This window comes from Coenobita brevimanus, chromosome 38, assembly GCF_032717465.1.
Source record: "Coenobita brevimanus isolate Jiangsu-jjx chromosome 38, ASM3271746v2, whole genome shotgun sequence".
Lineage (NCBI taxonomy): Eukaryota > Metazoa > Arthropoda > Malacostraca > Decapoda > Coenobitidae > Coenobita > Coenobita brevimanus.
The window spans coordinates 11,082,013-11,100,860 of record NC_136991.1 but is presented as its reverse complement, the minus strand read 5'-3'; the positions used below and the strand labels follow the sequence as shown (position 1 = coordinate 11,100,860).

General features: G+C 41.4%; 1 non-coding gene across 1 annotated transcript; it reads left to right on the top strand.

Moving 5' to 3' along the window:
• Positions 1-10,526: 10,526 nt before the first annotated feature.
• Positions 10,527-10,645, top strand: LOC145396656 (5S ribosomal RNA). The gene has a single exon (XR_013896816.1). It is a non-coding gene; the product is annotated as a 5S ribosomal RNA (ribosomal RNA).
• Positions 10,646-18,848: the final 8,203 nt, after the last annotated feature.

The window sequence follows — 18,848 nt, the reverse complement described above, 5'->3', positions numbered from 1 at the left end:
GACCCACATGGGTCAAACTTTGACGTTCTCATGTGTACTTGACATTTGACTGATTGTTCTTATTGTTTACTCACCCCATTTTTGTCTTGCTGTCAGTGCTTCCCCTAAGTTTAGGCTGTATCAGATAAGTTGGTTTTGTTATGCCTACCTTTTCTCCTAGCCCTGTGACTCTTACCTTTGACCTATTGTTTTACAGAGCAAGAACTTTATTCATTACCCGACCTTTACACCTCCCCACAAGTTGGCTAGTATCAGTGAAACTGCTTGAATTACTTTAACCTGTAAAGCTTTGATGAGGGCCATAGTAGTCATAAAGGTGTTTGTGGTGGCTCAGATGACGGACATAGCCACTTTGCATATCCCACCAGTGTTTAAAGCACTAACCGTTTTCTATGGTGCCCTGTGCATGATGTAGGCATACAGGAGGCAGGTGAACTATGCTGCCAATCTTTCACGGGAATCAGAAGGGGTAAAAATCATGATTTCTGATTCCGCATAGTTCAATATTCTTGCCACCACAAGCAGCCACCCTCCACCACTGCCTTCCCTTCCAATCATGAAGGAAGGGGTTGAGTGATAGTTCGATTGGGAGGGTTTCAGAGATTACAGTATTATTATTGATAGGAAAGAGGATGTCTGAGACAGAGAGTTACTACTTAGAGTGTAAAGTGAAGTGTTCTGTACGCCAGCAATGGCCCCTCAGCCTTTTTCACGTCGTCTTCAGGATGCCTATGCGTCACTATTCTCTCACCACCATCCACATCTCCCCGGCCTGATACTTCACGGGTGCGGGGAAGTGTAGCACACATAGTGCAAATCTATACAACTATCTTTCTATCTATTGCCAGACGTCTTAATTCCGTAAGAGGTAGCCACAAACAAATCGCCTCCATGTAGCCTTGTCCCTCGCCACTTCACTGCCCTGCTTCCAGCTCAACCCCCCCCCCTCCTCTCTCTCATATATCTCTCCACTCCATTTCTCCACCTCATCCTCGGCTTCAACCTCCCTCTCCCCCCTCCACCTCACTCACATACTCTCTCCTCATCAGTCTCTCGCTCTCCATCCTCTCCACATAGTGCCAAACCACCTCAGTGTGTTTCTCCTAACGCTTCCTATTATGTCCACATAAAACTGGTAAAAGAAAAAAAAATTGCACAGGAAAATAAGGAAAATTCCAGTGAACAACTGTTTATGTTGGTTAGAACCGAAATTCATTTAGAAAAGTAAGATTGTAGAAACAATATATACATGTGAACTATGGAAGATAGGGAAACTATGGTACTGAAAATAAATGCTACCAAAAGTGTACAATGGTTTTTGTGCCTGGTTCAGAAATCAAGTGTTGTAGTGAAGAGTGAGCGTCCTTTTGAGGCAAGTTCTGTACAGTGGTTTAGGATCATACTGTAAAAAAAGTTTTGGAGTAATGGTGAACGTGATCTTTCAGGGCAAGTATTATACAGTGGTTTTCGATTGTAGGATATAAACTTGGATATAAAAAATTAGCTGCGTGAAATGAAGATGACCTAGAAATATATGTAAAAAATTGAGACAAAAGACAGTTTAGAATTTACTGTCATTCCTTTTGTGAAATAAGAAGTTAGGTAAGTGCCCTTTGTACATAAATACTAGAAAACAAGGAAAACTATAAGTATAAAAAAACAAACTATAAAATTAAAGTGAATTTTCATATCATGTGTACAGAAACTGTGCTCAAGTAAAAGTGAAACTAATTTTTCATGGTAAGTACTGTGTATATTAATGTACAAGCCTTGATATTCTCCACTCCCACATACAGTATGACACTGAGTCACTTTGGAACAGCCACAAGAATTGGGGGAATAAGTTGAGCGAGCCGCTCGTACAGGATGTGTGGGTCAATGGCAGGGGCATGTGAAGAGCAGTGGGAAGGAATAGTGTAGCAAGAGGGAATGTGAGATAGTGTTAATAGGTCCAGGACAGCCCTGTCTGGCCCAGGGCCGCACGCCCTAACCACCGAATCTTCAGCTTGTACGGATGCAGCTCTCCACGACCTCAAAAGTTACCTCCAATCATCAACTCCTACCTCCACAACATCTGCACCTAGAGAGCTGCGGACACTTGGACAGAAGAAGACTTCTAGACCTCCGAGTTTAGGGGTTATCTCACACGCACACACACACACACACACACACACACACACACACACACACACACACACACACACACACACACACACACACACACACGAAAAAATGGAGTGTGTGTGTGTGAGAGAGAGAGAGAGAGAGAGAGAGTTAGAAGATTTATTCAAAGTTAGTGTCGAATACCTGTCCTATCCGAGCCTTACCTGCAGGGTTAATGTACAGAGCAGACCGGTGGGCATGTACGTGTAGATAGGTAGGTCGGTTGGCAGGTAGGTAAGTAGATATTTAGAAGGAAGAGAAGGAAGGAGGTTGTGTTGTACATAGGGAGCTATGTAGGAAGGCTGAATGAAAGGCAGGCAGGAAAAAAAGAAAGAAAGAGGAATAAACTTTAGTAGAAGAGAGTTAGATATAAGTGGTGGAACAGCATATAGTGTGAAGCAGGTTGTGTTGTACATAGGGAGCTAAGTAGGAAATAGGAAGGCTGAATGGAAGGCACGAGGGGAAGAAAGAAAGATAGAAAGAAAGAAAGAGGAAAAAAAGGTGAGTGGAAGAGAGTTACATATAAGTGGTAGAACAGCATATACTGGGGAAATGAGAGAGGAAGGTAGGCTGAGGATAGGAAGGTAGGCAGTTGACGAAGTAGGGTGCATGGGTAGTCTGTGACATAGGTGGCTGAGCATGTATTTATATTTGCCGTACTTCATTACCATTTTTCTATTTAATTTTTCTTCGCATTCTGACAGTTATTATCGTTATTTGGTAATGGTTATGACCAGAAACAAAGTAATTATTTCATCTAAGATTGGCACCATTACCGGCTGAAGAGTATGAGTACACTGATTAATGTATTACAGGAAAATAGTAATTTCCCACTCTACAGCCTTCTCACAGGCTCCGCTCTCTGAACGAAGTCAGTTGCGAGCTGATTCAGCTGATTACGCCCTCATTGTCTCATAATTATTCCCGGGAGACACTGCTTGCAAATGAGACGAAACTTGCTAGGAAAAATTTTCCAAGTTAGTCATCACCAAGTTTCCAAGTTTGACAGATCACTGATAGGAGTGATTATACGTTTGTTCATAGTGAAGCTTATGAAACTAAGTTTTAATGTAATCGATCTAATTGAAATGTAGACCTCTCTAATTTTTACAAACACACACACACACACACACACACACATTCGCTGTCATTTTCGTCATCCTCGTAAGCAGTAGCACTACGATAATAGCGTAGTATTATTCAGAAATACTCGGTTACTAAGCAGAACCATATTTAGCGAATGAGAAATTCAGTAATATGCAACATCAACCAGCTGGTGATCCAAAACTGCTTCTCGCCCTCCTCCTTCCTCGCTCATCATGGACGCTGCCTTAATTTCGCGTCGTGTGAGCTAGTTTGCTTGACTGCTTCTTCGTCTTATTGCTTTAACTGTCCCGGGTGAGTCAGCCTGTGGAAGACCCACTGGTTTGAACTAAAGAAAAATATTGTACTTGAATTTAGATAAACTGTATACGTTTTATATATTTCATGGGTGCATGAATTTGCCCATTCATCTTATATACTATAGCAGTAGCCGTGTGTGTGTGTTTTGGGCAGCCGAAACTACACATTCAAATCGCACCAAAATTGGCACAAAAATCGCAAAAAAATCGCTGATATGAAAAAACTTGGTACCATCACGATTGAAAAACTTTTACTATTTTTAATGAGAGATCACATTTTGACCAAAAAACGCTGCTCCAGGCGCCCGGGATGGGACCTCCATAGAATTTCTTGTCCATAGGTACAACTAAAATAAACTGCAGCTGCGCAAGAGCCCTCCGCAGGAGCAAGTGCGAAGGGCCCGAAGGGCCCACGAGCACTTGTTTTCTTCTATATATTTTCTCTTCTGATATTCCCGTTCACTGTATTCCTCTTTACATGAGTGTACAAATTTTCCTAATAGTTTAGCATCCCTACAATTACTGTAAAGCACTTTTAATCCTCATGATGCATATTACTGATCGTTGTGGGTGATCCCCTGTCTTCACGCCAACAGATTGAACAAGTATAAAAACTCAAGGTGATATCTCTTCAGTATTAATGGTCCCAAGCTTGTCTGGCAATGGTTTAGAGCCATGTAGTTACAATAGTTACAGTAGTAGTTGTCACTCAATCGGTCAAACAATCACCAGTGCTTCGTATCACGTGATACATATAAATTTTACACCACTAAAATACACACACACACACACACACACATATGTATATATATATATATATATATATATATATATATATATATATATATCCATCATGCAATCGTATGTCGCCCCATGAGGAGCTTAGGAACCCGAGGCTAGGTAAGCTGGTCCTGACATTTATGAAGATAGTGACCAGCCTCATTCATCCCTGGGTGGGAATACTTGAGCAATAAACCCCAACCAACCCTTGGATGTAAACCTACAGAGGCTAAATCGAACTCGAATACCTTAATTACCCACTGAAAGATCACGCGCCATAATTTGGTTATATGATTACCACCCAGCGTTCTACAGGAAACCATTTGGCTTGTCACTTAGTGTAGAGTCAACCATAGGCAGAAGGAAGAGGAAAGAAAGAATGAATGAAAGACGGAGCAGGGAGTGTAAAGTCACTTATAGGCAGAAGAAAGAGGAAAGAATGAAGGAAAGAAAGACAGAAGAGGAAAGATAGAGGATAGGAAAGGACAGACACCCAAAGCAACACTATATCGAGTGAGTGGATGGTGAGTGCCTCCATCTACTGCTATATATATATATATATATATATATATATATATATATATATATATATATATATATATATATATATATATACGAGGGGCATTCAAAAAGTTTTGGCAACAGGGTAATAAAACCAATATTAATAGAGATACAAATTTACTGAAGTTCACACTACTTTAACATACTCTCCTCTAAGGTTTACACACTTCTGGAGCCGTGTCATCCACTTAACAAAGCACTCCGAGTACTCAGAAACAAGTATACTCTTCGGTTCTGAATTTTTATCCTCCTGGCAAAGTCTTGTTCCCTTTGAAGAGGATCCCAGCAAGTTTTTCTGACAATTTAGGGAATACCCAAAAGTCACACAGTGCCAAGTCAGGACAGCACCGTGTGACTTTTGGCTATTCCCTAAAATGTCAGAAAAACTTGCTGGGATCCTCTTCAAAGGGAACAGGACCTTTTAGGAGGATAAATTCAGAACTGAAGAGTATACCTGTTCCTGAGTACTTGGAGTGCTTTGTTAAGTGGATGACACGGCTTCAGAAGTGTGTAAACCTTAGAGGAGAGTATGTTGAAAGAGTGTGAACTTCAATAAATGTGTATCTCTATTAATTTTGGTTATATTACCCTGTTGCTAAAACTTTTTGAACGCCCCTCGTATATATATATATATTGTCACTGGCGTAGTTACCCCAGTAGCGAATGGATGAAATAGAAGATAAGATGATAATGAAAGGAAAGAGAAGGGAGCCGTTAAGAACATTAAATCTTTTCTCTTATCAGTTTTGCGGGCTGTAAGAGGTAACCCTAGTCCCCACCTCTATTTACTTAGGGGTCAACTTTTGCCTTCTCAACTGATAACAAACCAGATGTTTTTCTCACAATCCCTCTTGTCCTTGAACTGTGGGTGTAGCTTTATGGTGTGGGAGGAGCTAAAAGAGAGTATTTGCCAATGAGAAGCCTAAATGGCGCTTTCGTCACGTTCTTGATGGCACGCAAATGGTTCTGTGTGGAGTGTATGAGGCCCTCATTGGTAGCAGGTGCCTCTATTGTTTTTGCATGGAAAGAGATTTTATTTTAAAGACAGCCTAGTGGTTAATTAGCTGAGAAAGGGGGAGTAAGTCTCCTTTATAAGGTCGAGGAAAATGTGTAGAAACAGATTTTGTCTCCCTTTGTACAGGCACACATTTAGTCTCATTTTGTACACACATTCCTGAACACATTTTTTTTGTACACATTTGTACACATTTACTGTCACGTTACATTTTTGTCACATTGTGTTGCACTTTTCCCCAACACTACTCAATAAGTGACTTTGATTACAAAATACACTGATTGTGCACCATTTCCCAGTTTTGGTTCACTCCTCCATTTACACTAGTGTGTGATTTATATCTGGATTTAACCTTCGAAGTCTCCACGTTTCCTCGAGCTTTGTGAGTACTTAGCCTCCACTAAGTGTATTCTGGTTAGCTAAGAAATAACTTGTTTTATATTTGTATTCTGAGGCCTATGTGAACCCTCCCTTTTGTAAAACGAACCCTGGTTTCTTCTTTGGTTGTGTATGTTATAATGTACAGTAAAGTTAGTTTTCTTGCAAACTTTATCTTACCCCTTTTAGTGCTTAATTAAGGGTTAAGAGTACATCGTAATATACACCCCATAACAATTTGGTGACCTCCTGCCAGGATAGCTCTGTGACATAATATTGGCATCCTTGGCCACATACACAGTACTTACTCTTACCTACTTAACTATAATCAGTAATCATGGCCCTAATGAGTGATAGTGATGTGAAAGCTTTTTGGAATCTGAGCCTTCCCCAACCAGAGTGAAAACACTCACAAAACACGAGCTCGTATTGCTTGCCCAGGCTTTACAGTTGAGATTTCCTTCCTCAGTCTCTAAGGCTAAGTTACTTGATTTAATACTGGACACCATGTTTGAACAAAGTGAGTCTCCTATAGCTAGTTCTTAGCCATCTGATACTGCACAAGGTGTTGATCCTGAGCCTTTGGCATCGGAGATACCTGGCCCTAGTGATTATTCTGCTCATGATACTGGTGACAAAGTGCAACTTGAGTTAGCCAGAATTAAGTTGAGGGAACTAGAGGTGCAAGCACAAATGAGAGAACAAGAATGGAATGCTAAAACGAAGGAAATAGAATTACAGGCTCAAATGAGACAAAAGGAAATAGAATTACAGACTCAAATGAGACAAAAGGAAATGGATCACGAATACAGACTGAAGCACCCTAGTTTACCTAGAGCTAGTAGTTCATCTGCCAAGGAATCTTTTGATGTTGCTAGGAACATTAAGCTAGTACCTCCCTTTAATATGTCTCAAAGTATTCCATGTAAACATGTGTCAGGACTGGGGAGGGGATTTCTCATGACCATACCAAATTTTTGTGTGTAAAATTTCCCTTCAAAGGTAAAAGATGAGTTTACAATGCACAATTTGAATAGCTTGATAATGTTCTCTGAGGGAGTACCATCAATGTTACTACCCAGAATGCTTGGCAGGAAAGTCAAAACATTATGAACAGGGACATTTGTGAATAACGATTTAATATTGAAGCTGACTAATATGTAGGGGAACATGACATTTAGAGATTTTAACTTTCTTATCAAATCCTTATTGTATTGTACAAATGAATCGGAGATAGTGCCTACAACAGGGAACAACAGTGTTACAAGCCACTTTGAGAGCTTGTATGTCGTAGAGTTTACAGAGCTTAAGATTGGCCAGATGGGGTTGTTCGACATGTGGTTTATAATGAAGCCATATATATATATATATATATATATATATATATATATATAGATATATATATATATATATATATATGTATGTATGTATGTATACGGTGCAGATGGATTTTGCACCGAGAACTCTTTGATCAAGTCATCCTTTCTTCTTGGCAAAGTCTTGATTTCTTTATGGAATTTTCTACTTTGTTTTTCAGATGGATCTCTTTTTAGTTCACCGTAGGTGTTGGTGTCACACAACGGTTCACTCACTTTTTCACTGTAGTCACATTTGTTCATAACTTCTACAGCGCTGCTTTTATCAGCTATAGTTATATGCATGGAGTCTTTTTTTTTTTTTTTTTTTTTTTTTTTTTTCAGTTTGTCCAAGGCCATCACAAACCTTCTAGGAACAGAGTTGTTATTTTTATTAAACACTGACCCATATAAAATGCCAACAATAATCTCACTATTTTCATTTGATTGTTTTTCCATTTGAAACAAGGGCTTTTCAACCTGCATTGGGTTTATCTTCTTGCCAGAAGAAAATTATTACCCATAACCTAAAGTACATAGGATATCTCAATCTAATTCTTTAGATCACAGGTTGATGACGGAATCTGGATTCATATGTATGCTCCAATGGCTTTATTTTAATCAGTCCTTTCACTTTCTGTTCATACTAACGTTACCAACTAATAACTTCATTCGTGAGAACATGATAACAGTGAAAGAAAACTCACTGTGTTAGTATGTCTCTAATACACTGTTTGTCGGTGTCTGAAATTTTAAATTTACTGTTTGTTTCTTCCCTAGAGTTGACTATGGATCTTGTCAGGGTAGGCTTCTCATAATCTCGAAATGGCTGTTCGTCAACGTTGATGAGTCGATCCGGCAGAAGAGACTTGGGTATTACTTTCTCGTATAGACACCTCTTAAGGAACTGCAACCTCTGCTTTGCTCAGCGTGCACATAATAATAAAGAAAGAAAGTCTTGACAGAGAACCGAAGACTGGGGTTTGACTTAAGGAAAGCACTGAAAGCGTACGTGGTATCCCTAAATGCAGAAACTTCACTTCGCCCTGAAGTGCATCGTTAGGGATGCACCTTACAAATGGGGGGTTAATTGTTCCTTGCCGTCTCCTGGTAGTGCAGTCACACCCGTGTGGGATACACCTAGCATTAAGCCTCTAGGTCTTAAGTTAAGCCACAGTATTTACCCCTCTTTTATCAGGCGCATCCCCAAGAAAAAAAAGTCTGGTACCTATTGTTCTGTGCATCGCTCATTTTTTAATTTAGGTCATGCTTTGTTGTGCCCACTCCCTGCTGCAGGTGTGCATAAGTTAAGCCGTAGGTAAAAAAAAAAAGTCAGGTACCTTTTGTTCTGTGTATCGATCAGCTTTTATTCAGGACATTGTTCTGTGTGCCACTCCCTGCTGTGAATGTCCGTAGGAGACCTCAACCCTTTACGTTCCTGTCTCATTCTGTCTGAAGATGTAATATACGAAAGTACTCACTGTCGCTCCTTTCATTTCTCCGGTGTTATTTTGCATGCATATCTTCACGGTGAAGTGAAATTTCCGCAAATATGGATACCACATATGTTTTCAGTGCTTTGCTTGAGTTAAACCCCAGGCTTCGAGCTCTCTGTCAAGACTTTCTTTCTTCATATTTACGTTTACGTCGAGCAAAGCTGAGGTTGCAGTTCCTTAAGAGGTGTCTATAGGAGCAAGTAATAACTAATTCTTTTCTGCCGGGACGACTCATCAACGTTGACGAACAGCCATTTGGAGATTACGAAATGCCTACCTTGACAAGATCCATTGTCAACACTAGGGAAGAAACAAGCAGCAAATTTAAAATTTCAGACACCGACAAACAGTGTATTAGAGACATACTAACACCAGAAAATCAACACATAGTTTACTCTCACTGTTATCAACTTCTCACCAATGAAGCTCTTAGTGTGAAACGTAAGCATGAACAGAAATTAAAAGGACTAAATGAAAACAGCTGTTGGAACATACATATTAATCCAGATTGCGTCATCAACCAGTCATCTAAAGAATTTGATTAGGATACCCTATGTGCCTTAGGTTATGGGTATTCATTTTCTTCTGGCAAGAAGATAAAACCAGCGCAGGTTGAAAAGCCCTTGCTCAAATGAAAAAAAAAACAATCAAATGAAAATAGTGAGATTATTGTTGGCATTTTATATAGGGCAGTGTTTAATAAAACTAACAACTCTGTTCCTAGACGGTTTCTGAAGGTTTTGGACAAAATGAAAAAAAGAAAAAAGAAGACTCCCTGCATATAACTACAACTGATAAAAGCAGCGCTGTAGAAGTTATGAACAAATGTGACTACAATGAAAAAATGAGTCAACTGTTGCGTGACACCAACACCTACAGTGAACTAAAAGAGATCCATCTGAAAAACAAACAAAATTTCATAAAGAAATCACGACTTTGCAAAGAAGGAAGGATGCCTTGATCAAACAGTTCTCGGTGCAAAATCCATCTGCACCGTATACATATTGGTTCATTAAAACCCATAAGCCAAACAACCCCATCAGACCGATGATAAGCTATGTAGGCTCTATGACATACAAGCTCTCAAAGCGGCTTGTAATACTGCTGTTCCTTGTTGTAGGCCTTATCTCCGATTCTATTGTACGAAGCAATGAGGATTTGGTAAGAAACTTCAATCCCTAAATGTCATGCACTGCTACAAATTAGTTACCTCTGATGTTAAATTGTTATTCACAAATTTCCCTGTTGATGTTTTCACTTTCCTCCCAAGCATTCTGGGTAGTAACATTGATGGTATTCCCTCAGAAAACATTATCAAGCTAATTAAAATGTGCGTTGTAAACTCATCTTTTACCTTTGAAGGCAAATTTTAAACACAAATGGCCATGCCACGTTGAGTACACCGCTTCCCGTCCGATCAGCGAAGTTAAGCAACGTTGGGTCTGGTTAGTACTTGGATGGGTGACCGCCTGGGAACACCAGATGCTGTTGGCATTACGTTCTCCCTACGTGTCAAGTGGGGTTGGTGGAGGATTAGTGCCCCTCCCTGTAAAACAATTAACTCTAAGCCCTTGGCCACCCTGTTTGGGATACATGGCGTCTGGCAATGAAAGAATGAAAAAATTTGATATGGCTATTGAAATCCCCTCCCCCCCCTGTCCTGACAACTATTTACGTGGAATACTTTGAGGAATATTTTATGACCTCCGTATAGGACCAGAACATAGTTTGGCTCCGATACGTGGATGATATCCTTTGCATCAGCCCTAACAGATTTCCCATTGATGAATTTCTCCTGAAATTAAATTCATTAGTCCCATCGATAAATTTTACTCATGAGGTGGAAATGTATAATGAACTGCCATTTTTGGATGTAAAAGTTATATATATATATATATATATATATATATATATATATATATATATATATATATATATATATATATATATATATATATATATATATATATAAAGTCTTCGTCCCACGCTGAGACAGGCTCCAACAGCGGTAGTTCAGAATAGGAAGGACGTTGCCCTGTGAGTTGTTCTTCCTGGAGGCAGGTTCTCTGTGTACAGCACACAAGATCAGCTGAGGCAAAAATAAACTGACTACTAAAGTCCACTGTCTTTATTTTACAAGCAATTACACGAAATACTTTCCTACTTCACTATTTTCACCAGCACTTCAGCTATTCAAACTTTACTAACTGCAATTACCCTTCACTGTTTGCCAACAAGACAATTTTCAGAAGTATTGAAAAAAAAAATATATATATATGGGATGCACCTTACATAAGGGGGGTAAATTGTTCCTTGTCGTCTCCTGGTAGTGCAGTCTCACCCGTGCGGGATACACCTAGCATTTAGCCTCTAGGTCTTAAGCTAAGCCACAGTATTTACCTACCTTTTGTCAGGTGCATCCCTAAGGGAAAAGAAAGTCAGGTACCTATTATTCTGTGCACGCTCATTTTTAAATTGAGGTCATCCTTTGTTGTGTCCACTTCCTGCTGCAGGTGTGCATAAGTTAAACCGCAGATAAAAAAAAGAAAGTCAGGTACCTATTGTTCTGTGTATCGATCAGTTTTAATTCAGGACATTCTTTGTTCTGTGTGCCATTCTCTGCTACGCATGTCCATAAGAGACCTCTACCCTTTACGTTCCTGTCTCAATCTGTCTGAAGATGTAATATACGAAAGTACTCACTGTCGCTCCTTTCATTTCTCCGGTGTTATTTTGATTGCACATCTTCACGGTGAAATGAAGTTTCTGTAATTATGGCTACCACAAACGCTTTCAGTGCTTTCCTTGAGTCAAACCCAGCCTTCGAGCTCTCTGACAAGAATTTCTTTCTACATTAATACGTGCACGCTGAGCAAAGCAGAGGTTGAAGTTCCTTAAGAGGTGTCTATAGGAGCAAGTAATTCCTAAGTCTCTTCTGCCGGATCGACTCATCAACGTTGACGAACGGCCATTTGGAGATTACGAAAAGCCTACCTTGACTAGATCCATAGTCAACACTAGGGAAGAGACAAACAGCAAATTTAACATTTCAGACACCGACAAACAGTGTATTAGAGACATACTAACACCAGAAAATTAACATATAGTTTTCTCTCACTATTATCAACTTCTCACTAATGAAACTCTTAGTGGGAAACGTAAGCATGAACAGAAATTAAAAGGACTGAATGAAAACAGCTATTGGAACATACATATGAATCCAGATTGCGTCATCAACCTGTCATCTAAAGAATTTGATTAGGGTACCCTATGTGCTTTAGGTTATGGCTAATCATTTTCTTCTGGAAAGAAGATAAAACTAGTGCAGGTTTAAAAGCCCTTATTTCAAATGGAAAAACAATCAAATGAAAATAGTGAGATTATTGTTGGCATTTTATATATGGCAGTGTTTGAGAAAAATAACAACTCTGTTCCTAGAAGGTTTGTGAAGGCCTTGGAGAAATTGAAAAAAATTACTCCCTGTATATAAGCACAGCTGATAAAAGCAGCGCTATAGAAGTTATGAACAAATGTGACTACAATGAAAAAGTGAGTGAACTGTTGCGTGACACCAAGACCCACAGTGAACTAAAATGAGATCCGTCTGAAAAACAAAATAGAAAATTCCATAAAGAAATCACGACTTTGCTAAGAAGAAAGGATGACTTGATCAAACAGTTCTCGGTGCAAAATCGATTTGCACCATATATATATGGCTTCATTAAAACCCATAAGCCAAACAACTTCATCAGACTGATCTTAGCTCTATAGGCTCTATGACATACAAGCTCTCAAAGAGGCTCATAACACTGTTGTTCCCTGTTGTAGGCACTGTCACCGATTCGTTTGTACGAAACAATGAGGATTTGGTAAGAAAGTTAGAATCTCTAAATGTCATGCACCCCTACAAATTAGTCAGCTCTGATGTTCAATTGTTATTCACAAATGTCCCTGTTGATGATGTTTTCACTTTCCTGCCAAGCATTCTGGGTAGTAACATTGATGGTATTCCCTCAGAAAACATTACCAAGCTAATTAAAATGTGTGTTGGAAACTCATCTTCAACCTTTGAAGGCAAATTTTACACAAAAATGTTTATGCTATTGAAAATCCTCCTCTCCCCAGTCCTGACAATTGTTTACGTGGAATACTTTGAGGAACATTTAATGACCTCCGTAAAGGAGCAGAACATAGTATGGCTCCGATACATGGATGATATCCTTTGCTTCAGGCCTAATAGATTTCCCATTGATAAATTTCTCCTGAAATTAAATTCATTAGTCCTTGTACCTTGCAATACTTTGGTGATAGAAACTTCATGTACAAACAGCTAGATATGGAGTTTATTACGAGCTCACAACAAAATAGTCTGTCCTTCTTGAATGTCTGCTCTGAACTGATGCAGTGGCTCCGTCTTCCCAGGCGTGGGGTCCTGGGAAAGCGTGCTAGGTCAGCAAGTTTAGTGAGGGCATGTATGCATTGGGGGGGGGACATATATACATCGGGGGTAGACATATTGTGGAGGGGGTACACTACTCCCCCGGGTAGCTGAGATGGTGTCTCCTGACACCAGGAGTTATAGGGTGTTTGATGATAGGATTAAGGCAAGGTCGGGGAGGTTTGTACAAGGGATAAGTATGATACAGGGGCAGTAGGGGAGACATGGCCATGTTGAGGGGAGGGAATTAGAAGGATATATACAGATAAGATATACAAGGATTAATAGGTATGTGTCCAGTAAGGGTCGAAGGTATACATAGATATAATGGGGTTTATACAATAATAGTTTGATACATGATAAACAAGGAGTAGATATGAGAGTTCTATTGTTGTTCTTCGTTCATTTTTTTTTTTTTTTTGTATTTTCTGTAGGATACACTGTCACTCAGTAATGCATTAAAGAAATACCATCATTTTCTAGTAGGCAGAGTTCTGTTCACAGTTTGGTTAATTGTCAGATGGCATTGGTAGTCACTGAATGTGAGGGCACTAAGTACGGGGAGTTTCTACGTCGTGTGTAGGGCGTACTATGCCTGTAGCAACTCTGATTTCCTGGAGTCGACGTTCCATTTTTCTGACACAACAATGCACTGCACATATGATGAGTAGAAAACCTATGAAAGCGATAACCACAGGGGGAAACACAACTGTTGGATGAACCCATGAACGGCTGAAGGCCAGAGAAAATTGATCCATAATGAAATCACTGTCATTGAGGAATGTTAGCATGCACAAGTTAGGGGAGGTGATGGTAATGTTGGCAGATGGTAGGGTGGAAGGCATGTCGATTGGTTGAAAGATGTCATAGGAGTGTTTACGGACAGCTTGGTGATAGCGAGTGGCGTAAGTGATGACGGACTCTGATTTGACGGTACAATAGTCTGGTGCTTTGTAGAGACCACTAGCGGGGACGGATCGAACCGAAGAACCAGGACACATGATTGTGACAGAGATGGGAACAGCAAAGAAGAAGTACTGGACATGGTTGAGGTGAGCATGGTGGATTGGGAGTTCAAGAGCTGGGACAAAAGAACAGGCCGAGTAGATGGAATGGTTGCGAACTAAAGCAGACTCACAGGGTGTAGCACTGCTAGGGAACATAGCGAAAAGGTGGGCAGCACAGAGACGAGAGGTCGGAGTAAGGGAGGAACATTTCTGGAGGTCCGTGGAAGAAAGGAAGGCAACTGAAAGATGATCATGGGAGAGGAGGAAATATTCTGAAGGAACAGATACTTGTAACAAGGAGTTGCTGAGGCGGAAAGGGAAGGGAATGATGTGGAAAAAGTTAAAGGTTATGGCAGAACGGAGAGGAATATGGACGACGACGTATGTGGTGAGAAGAGTGGCTTCGAGAACAGGATAATAATATTCGAGGGAGGAGTAGGGGAGGACCGGGGATAGACCGAAGGTGGAGTGAGCCCATTCCAGGACAGAACAGAGAGCTGAGACAGGTACTAAGTCGGCAGTGACACGTCCATTTATAGCATCGACCAGGATACGAACCAAGGTAGAGACTTGAGACAGGAGAGAGGCAATGGCCAGTTGGAGATTATCCATGTTGAGTTTGAGGTAGAAGAACTGAGAGATAACGTTGAGATCTGAAAGGTGTCGCTGTAAGATATCGGTGAAGTTGTTTAGAGTGGACGTGACTTCATTTAGGTGGGTCGGAAGCTTCTGTAACATAGTGTGTTGGATTTTAATGACTCGGCATTGGGATTCTAGAGCTGAAGCTAAATGAGTGAGATCAGATTTGAAGCCAGAAATGTCACGGGCTGTAGCAACGCCAAACAAGCCACTCAGAATCTCACCACCGAAGTCGAAGAGACCTCGTTTCACATGAGAACGACCAACGGGTGTCTGAATGGAAAATGTGTCATTGAGCTCAGTGAATCTGTTACTTATGTATTGCAATTGCCAGGAGAGTGGTAGGAAAAGGTTATAGAGATACTCATTTGGGTTGTGTGTCCCCATGATGGCCGTGAGATGGGTCTTGACTCCTTGGAGCTGGTGCGCGTAGGCAGGTAGGGCAATGGCTACGTCGGCCAGGGGCGCAAGATCATAGCGCAATGAGACTAGGTCTTCGATAAGCATTACCTCGCCAAGGCCCCGGGACATACTCCACCATCGTCCTGACCTGACCCAGACCCCAGGAGGGTCAGCACTGCCAGCAGGGAGATCGCTAACATCGTACCTAGAAAATCAGGGTAGAGTTAATGGGGGAGGCCTTGAAGAGGTTGATGGGCAGAGCGCAGTTTGGACTGATATTGATTGGTTGATGAATCAGTAGGTGGAGGTGGAGATGAAGGAGACTGAGGGATAGGTGGAGACAAAGTAGATTGAGGGACGTGTGGAGGGGAAGGTGGGTCAGGAGGTTGTGTAAGTGACTCTTCCAACACGAGGCCACGGGGTGCTTGCTTTAAATTATTGACGTGGACCCATCTGGTGTCCTTAGTGGACAGGTCCTGGAGGTGAAATTTGTTGCCTTGATGAGTGAGGACGCGGTGGGGCCCTGTAAATTTGTCATCCAACTTAGAGGAACGCGTATGGGAATGAGCAAAACCTACTTCGCCTACATGGATAGTGATAGGAGAGGCGGATTTATGTTGGCGCTGCAGCAAGTCCTCCTGAGAGGAAGCCAAAGTGGATTGGACATACTGGTGGATTGTCTGGAAGTTGGCCAATTTTAGTTTAACATAATCATCCATGTTATAGATGGGTTCTGGCTTTGAGGATGAGAGAGAGTATGGGAGGTCCTTGTCAAAACCAAAGAGGACGAAGAAGGGAGATTCAGCAATGCATCCAGCGGGGCGGCGGTCGAGAGACAGCTGGGCAGAGAGGAGAGTGGCTGGTGACGAGACTGGAGCGATATGTTGGATGAGTCTTAAGTCGAGACGGGAAGAGACGCTGCGATGAGCCACCGGCAGGGAGTGGTGGTCATAGGAGGCTCATGTAATTCAGACCACATGTGGCGGCGTCGGGGCCGGTGGTGGGGTGAGGGCAGATGTTGGTTCAATGCAGGTGTAGAGCTGTTGAGCAGCAAATGCAGAGAATGGCGGTGGGCAGACAGTGGGCAGACAGTGATAAGTGGCACCGTGGGGGCAGGATTTATGATGCGTTCGGAACAGGTGTTGGGAACAGGTGGAACAGGTGTGTAGGTCGGCGATGGTGACACTTGCGGGCAGGAACAGGGTGTGTGGGTGGGGTTGTTGGAGAGGTGAGCACTGGTGAGAGAAATTGTACACCCGGAAAGCACAGCCGGTTATTACACCACGAGAGGCACCGAGGAGGGGTGAGGCTGTGAGATGCGAGACGTCGTGTATCTGTTGGTGTCACTAAATATTGTAGGAGGCGGTCAGAATCTGATGGTCCGAAACACCGCTGCTACCAAATGTACAGCCGACAGCAGAAGTTCGTCCCTCTTAGCGTGCGTGATACGAGCCTGTTGATCTGGTAACACTGTATGAGATAGAGTTGACAGGTACGCTTTAAATGGCTAATATTAAAGAAATGTATTCGGAGATAAGAACACATTCTCTAATGATGATATTAATTTGCAGCAGGTGGGATAATAAAGTTATTGTGAAATGTTTGACATTGGTGTATGAAGATTCTTCGTTACGGACACAGACGCCTAGGATTACTTGGACTGGACTGATGTTTCCAGCAAGTATTATATGAAATATTATAGAACGATTGCAGTCTTAAAGGTGAGGTTGCAAGAAAACACTAATTACAATGTCAGTTACACACTAAACAAACACAGAAACTGCCAGTTCGTGTTTCGCCAGTATGCGATTTTGTTTTATAAGTTAAGTCACTTCCCTTTCCGACCTCTCTCCCCACCCGTCTCACCTCTTCCAAGTCATGCTCTGCCATCATCCACGTTTTATCGTTAATGTTGAAAATCGTATGTCTGTAGGTAAACTGTGGGAAATAATATAAAAGTGTCAATGAGCTTCTTTTCCTCCATCGCTTGAAGTGTTATCAATGACTTGAATATAAATGTTAGTAACATGAATAAATAGTCACTGTGGTGGTTAGGAGACATTTCTCGTCATCATTTATGTAACACTTACCTAACTATCGTTCTTACAGTGCCCAAAATACACTCCCTCTCCACCCCCTCGCCGTCTCCTCCCCTCCCCATTCCACTGTTTCCATCACTTCTCCCCCCTCCCTCAGCCCCGATTTCCAGTAACCTTTGCTTCTAGCCTGCAACACTCCGAATCCCTCCCCACCGTGTTATTGTATTGACCCTGCCCAACTTCTCTCCCTTGTCATTTCAAATGTCTTTTTCTCTCCCTTTTTCATTTTTGTCTCGGGAATCGAACAACATAACGATGTTTGGGTCATGTTTTTGTATAGTATCCTTTAATAATGTGTAATATTATAATGACCGTGACAATGGCGGTCAAGAGGCATTAACTGTTCAAAGGACGGCAGGCAGTGCCTCAGTTTAATGATCATTTTATTTCTCCTCCTCTAGCCATTAATATCTTGCTTACACTTATTTTATAAATCCCAACATACATAAAATATGAAGCACAAACTTCCTTCTTTTCACCAAAGAAAGTATAAAATGAAAAATAATCATTGCGTATGTTGTATGACTGAGGTGGTTTGGACATGTGGAGAGAATGGAGAATGAAAGACTGACTAAGAGGGTGTATGTAGGTGAGGTGGAGGGAGGGAGAGGGAGGGGTAGACCGAGGATGAGGTGGAGGGATGGAGTTGAGAGGAATATATGGGGGAGGGGGGGTTGAGTTGGGGGGAGGGGAGTCAAATGGTGGGTGACAGAGCGACTTGGAGGCGTTTTGTCCTCGACAACCCTTTCGGGATTAGGGCGTCGGGCTATAGATAGATAGATAGATAGATGTTGTATGATCTACACGCATCCAGAAAATATTTTCTTAAAAGTACTGTCAGTATTCTTGGTGATAATTTGTAGATCTTCAGTTACGATTAAATATAGCAAAATAGATGATAGTCACAAAAGCTGTATCCTCATACATTTGGCTACCATAATCATCGTAATATACGATGAAGGGGGATTATACCCCTCTGGATGAGTAGATTAAGCCCTTATCGGAATATGCTTGTCATGAGGCCGGACAGCAGGCAGATGTAAGTGGAAGTATGAGATTGTCGCGGTGTAAGGGTTAATTATGGTAAAGGTTCGCTTCCTATCCATCCGAGT